The 5970-nt window shown below is 40.5% G+C and overlaps 1 pseudogene; it reads right to left on the minus strand.

The window, feature by feature from the left end:
• Positions 1-2938: 2938 nt before the first annotated feature.
• LOC116895599 lies at positions 2939-5042 on the minus strand (annotated as a pseudogene).
• Positions 5043-5970: the final 928 nt, after the last annotated feature.

Below are 5970 nucleotides of genomic sequence, written 5' to 3' on the forward strand. Positions count from 1 at the left end.
CCGGTATATTAGCTACATTCAAGGGTAGGCCCTGTGGCCTGGAGTAGTTGGCTAACAACAACCATACTCTGGGGATTAGGTTTTTGAGAGAGGGAGAGGGAGGGGGAGGGAGAGAAAGAGGGAGGCCATAGGAGGAAAGGAGGATGTAGGTAGGAAGGAAGAATGAATAAAGTTTGTGGGTAAAAAGCTAGAGGAGGAGGCTCTGAGATAAGTTGAGGGAGAGGGATGAATATGATCAAAATATATTGTACAAAATTCCCAAAGACTAAATAAAAAATACTTTTTTAAAAAATAAAAATGTCATTTCATGTTCTCTCAGATTACTATCTAGAAAGTTTACTAAATTAGGTGCTAGGCTCTCACATCTGATACCCTTACATTTTCCCCTTCCCCTTGTCTTAGTTTCACATTTTCTCTTTTCTGCTACCTATAAAATAAATAAAATAAAATAAAATAAAATAAAAACTGTTAGGAGAGTGTCTACAGCCAAGCAATGATTCCTCCAGTTAGTGTCCAGAAAGTTAGTTCTAGAATAGATAAAGGTGAACTCTCTGGTCTTGTACACTGTGGTCATAGAACATGGACACTTTTAGCTCACATGGGAATACTTATTAATGATATGCAAACATACTGAGCATATGTTGTAACAATGTATAAATGAAAGCAAAGTGCCTACTTTCATGGGATTTATCTGCGAAAGAAATCCTAGTAGATATTTGTCTTATAAGTATCATTTAAAACTTTAGAGTGTTATTTTCGTCTGCAAATTGATAAGTCCATAAGAATTTATCATGTACAATATTTGTATATTTGTATATATATACACACATTGTACCTTGACTAAGTCTGATTACTTAACTAAAGTATATGAATTACCATGCATTATTATCAGCTTTTGATGAAAATTACTCTTATGTTTCTCAAGAACAAAATATACTGTCTTAACTCATCACACTAGATTGATGTAGAACTTATTCCTAACTGAAACTTTGTATCCTTTAACCAGCATCCTCTCAGCCTCCCCTTCCCTGAAAACCCTTCATTCATTCTCCACCTTTGCAGAAGTCTTCTCTTTGTTTCACATGTGAGTGAGATCATACTGTATTTGGCTTTCTACATCTGACTTAATTCCTTAAAAAAAAACCCTCTGCCATGTTGTTAAACACGGCAGGCTTTCATTGTTATGGCAGTATTCCACTTTGTCAACATGCCACATTTCCTTACATAGTCATCTATCGCTAGACATTAGATTGGTTCCAGATCTTAGGCAGCATATCATGTTCTTGTAAACATGGGCATCAAAGATAGCTCTTTAGTGTACTGACTTCATTTTTATTAATCAAATTTGGTGTTCGATAGTTTCACAGATGTACTCATTGCAATTTGCTCACCTCTACACCACCTCTGTTTACCTCCTTCCTTCCCAGAAATCTATATTTACGTATAACACTTTTGCTTTGTGACCTAAAGAAATTTACTAGGGTTTAGAATTATGTGTTGGAACCTTATAGACACAGCCATGAGCATACAACTAGAGACAGTAATTTTCTGTCTCCCAGAATCTATCAGTAGCCAATAGCTCAGAGGCAAAGGTGGGAGCCCATTCTATTTTCTTGACTTAGGGCAGGGCTCTTGTGAGCCCAGTATAGGTAACTATGTTATCTGGTGTGTGTAAGTTATTGTAGTACTGAGTCTAGACAACATTGTTTTGTAGCCCTTCATCCCATCCTTTAGCTCTTACATACTTCCTTTACGAAAACATTCCCTAAGCCATAGCAGTGCTATTGTAAATTTTTTAGGGATGGGTACACAGTGTTGTTTATTTTTTCTATCTGTGGAAGCCACAGTCTCTCTTCATTCCCTACCATTCATTGTAAGAACAGGCCTCTCGGATTAAGGTTAGAAGCTGCTTTTGTCTATGCATAATTTTTACATGTTTATTTAAAAATATATAATCACTATGGGTTCACCAGGTCATACAGTAATTCTACTGATAATTTTTAAAGGAAACTTGCATCACTTTTTATTTCCACCGAACTTGAACAAGATTTACCATTACTCCACATTTTACCCTGAGCTCCCTTTTGAGATAAGCCATTCCAGTGTGTAAGGAGTGACTTTTCTTTTTGTTTTAATCACTATGTCCCTGATAATTAACCATCTTGATCATTGTTGGTACACCTGCTGTCCATGTGCATGTCCTCCTCTGGAGAATGTCTAGTCAGTTCCTTTTTGCATTTTCTAAATATGACGTTCTGTTTTTTTAAACTCTTGAGTTGTTTGAGTTACTTACATATTTCAGATGTTAACCCTTTTCCAGATGTATAGTTTGCAAATATTTTCTCCCATTTTGTAGCTTGTCTCTTCTTTCTGAAAACTATTTGTTGAAAAGTCTATCTTTTCCCCCAGTGGATAGTTTGGTGCCCTTAATTGAGCATTTAAGCTCACTAAGAAAATTATATTGTTTCTCAGAAGCAAAGGAAAGCCTACGTTTTCTTTGTTTTCCCAAAAGATTAAGTCCAAAGTGTTAGTAATATAGAATCGGCCTGAGTCCAGGCAGACCCTGGATCTAATAATATTTGAATCAAGCATATAAGACTGGGGGTTGAGTTTTAATAGTTTCTAGAAATGTAAGAATATGGTAATATGCTCGGGCTGTCATAACAAAATACACTAACTAGGTGATGTAAACAACAGAAGTCTGTTTTTTTATTTTGCATACTTTTAATTTCAGAACAAAATAAAACAAAAAACCTATAATACACAACACCCAACCCTGCTATTCTGTGGGAGGGGATCTTCCTGCCTTAAGGCACAAGGACAGGATAGAAGAGATCCTTGTAGACATGAGCAGAGAGCCAGGTGAGTCAGGGTCAGTCAAAGCAGTTGGGGGAGCCACAGGGATACTATACAGAGGGCATGGGCTTCCCAGGAGCCCTTAATTCACTTCTTCTATGCAAGAGGCATCTTCATCACCTTCCAGTGGGGGGATCTCATCAGGAACAGCATCACTGAACTCATCTGCAGTGACCTCATCTTCATCAATGCCCAGGCCCAGTTTAATTGTGCAGTAGATGCAGTTGGGGTGGGTTTGGGGATCTTCAAACCAGAGAAACCACAAGAGAGCAGAGCAGTTTCAAACAGCAGCACCACCAGGTCCTTAACAGCTTTGTCATTTTTGTCTGCCTCAGCCTTCTGCTGCAGTGTCTGAACAATGAGTTGGTCAGGTGTTTCTTGGCCATCATGTAGGCCATTGTAGAGTTGTCTCTCAGTGCCTGTGTCTTCCTCATCCATTCCATGTTGGCTATCCAGCTATAGGTGCTTGTCACAATGCCACAGTGTGAAGACACAAGCCTATTGGAGATTTTTACTTTTTTAACCTTCTTGTCCAAGATCTCCTTCATGAGCTTGCAGAGATTGTTAAACTTTGCCTTGCTCTCCTTCATTTTCTTCTTCTCTTCCTCATCCTCTGGTAGCTCCAAGCCCTCCTTAGTCACTGAGACCAAGCTCTTTCCATCAAATTCCTTGAGCTGCAGCATGCAGTACTCACCAATAGGCTCAGTCACATACACCACCTCAAAGCCCTGTTTCTGCACATAGTCCACAAAAGCAGAGTTGGCCACTTGCTCTTTGCTCTCACCAGTGTGATGACTTCTGTGTCTCCTTCATGAGAGACATGTACTCTGACCGGGAAGTCATCCAATATCCAGACTGAGAGGTCTGAGAGCAAAGGAACTCAGAGAGGCAGTGATGGTTAGTGGAATCCTCATGGATTCCAAGCTTTAAATTCTTGGAAAATGCCTCATAAAATTTCTTGTGGTTTTCTTTGTGTTCAGCCAACTTAGAGAAGAGCTCAAGGTACTTCTTCACAATGTTTTTGTGGATGACTTTCAGGATCTTGCTCTGCTAGAGCATTTCTTGGAAGATTTTCAGGGGCAGGTCCTCAGAATTGACTACGCCATGGATAAAATTGAGGTACTCAGGTATCAGCTCATCACAGCTTTCCATGATGAACACATGATGGACATACAATTTGATATTGTTGTTCTTGTTCTCAAAAAGGTCAAAGGGAGCTCGCCAGGGAATGAAGAGCAATGCCCTAAATTCCAACTGACCTGCTACAGAGAAGTGTTTGACTGCCAAGTGGTCTTTCCAATCATTGGTGACACTCTTACAGAATTTACCATATTCCTTGGGTGATGTCATCTGGATTTCTGGTCCAGATAAGCTCTGTCTTATTCAGATCTTCCTGGTCAATGTACTTCTCCTTGATCTGCTTCATTTCCTTTTTCTTATCTTTGCTGCTATCATCCTCCTCATCAGATCCCACATCCTCAATCTTAGGCTTCTCCTCATCCTCTTTGTCTTCCTCCTCTTTCTCACCTTTCTCTTCCTCTGGCTCTGATATCCCTCTCATTCCTCCTCCAAGTAGAGGGTGACAGGGTAGCCTATGAACTATGTTGACCTTCCTCTCCTCTTAGTACTCTGTCTGGCCTTCTTTGGGGTGAAGGATCCCTTTGGTATCCTGGCCAATGGGCTCACCATGGTCTGCATGAATGGTGAAGAATTCACCAGCAGAACACTCCCAGATATACTGCTTGTCATCATTGTGTTTTGTGATCACAACCACTTTCTCTGCCACTAGATAGGCAGAGTAGCATCAGACACCAAACTGTCCAATCATGGAGATGTCTGCACTAGCCTGAAAAGGCTCCATGAATGCCTTTGTACCAGACTTAGCAATGGTTCCCAAGTTATTTATGAGGTTAGCCTTGGTCGTGCCAATGCCTGTGTCCACCAATTTTAACATGTGCTCCTGAGGGCTGGGGATGATGTCAATTTTCCACTCTTTCCCGCTGCCCAACTTGGAAGAGTTGTCAGGCTCTTATACCTAATCTTGTCCAGGACATCAGAAACATTAGAGATCAACTCCTGGAGGAAAATCTCCTTGCTTAAGTAGATAATATTGATGATGAGGATATGAACTGGACAATTTCTGCCTGAAAGGCAAAGATCTCCCCCTCTTTCTCTCCTTCAGGCATCTTGACAGGAAAGCCAAGTAGTAGTACAAAGCAGGGTGGGCTGGACCATGTCTGACTCGTGCAACAAGTCTAGTCTGTGCAGGGGTGACTTGAGAGCCATAAGTCTGTTTTTAAAAATACTCCTCAAGACTGAACCCTGAAGATCAAAGAACTGGCAGGACCTGTCTGAGTCCGAGGGAAGCATTGTCTTTGATATTTATAAAGAGAGAGAGAGAGAGAGAGAGAGAGAGAGAGAGAGAGAGAGAGAGAGAGAGAGAATGTTGTCATCTTTACCTCTTACTGAAAGGGTTGGCCAGTGCTGTTAATTCTTAGTTTCATTTGGGATCAATAATTCATTCTCTAAGTAGAGTAATGATGGGAGTTATGGCTTTGAAATGAGAATTTGGAAGGTGTTGACCTTAGTCCATAACCGAGTAAGAGTAGTTGTCTTGAATGTCCTGTGTCTTTGTTAGCAATGTAAAAAACTGACTTTGCCCAGTCCTACAAAATACGTTATGTTATGGTTAACTTTGATAGGATCCAAGACTAGTAGGAGACAAGCCCTGGATCATACTTATGAGGGATTATCTGGATTGGTTAACTGAGTAGGAAAATCCACCCTAAAGCAGTTGTCACTATTTCCTGTTCCTGGACCTGAAGTGCCTAGAAAAACCAGGCCTAAAGAAAGTGAACACTTAATGTTTTCCTTCCTGACTGTGACTACAATGTGACCAGCTACTTCAAGCCCTTGTCACCCAGACTCCTCCAGAAGAATAGACTCCACCCCATAACTGAGCCAAAACAAACTCAATTTAAGTTTCTGGTGTTGGGATACCCTTATTTATAACAACGAGAAAATCTAATAGCACTGTCAGGATTCAGCAAGTTAGTGGTGCATTGGCCATAAAGATGATCCCATGCCCCATCCTCCCTAATTAGGTGGAGAGAC

The sequence above is a fragment of the Rattus rattus genome, chromosome 3, assembly GCF_011064425.1.
Source record: "Rattus rattus isolate New Zealand chromosome 3, Rrattus_CSIRO_v1, whole genome shotgun sequence".
Classification (NCBI taxonomy): domain Eukaryota; kingdom Metazoa; phylum Chordata; class Mammalia; order Rodentia; family Muridae; genus Rattus; species Rattus rattus.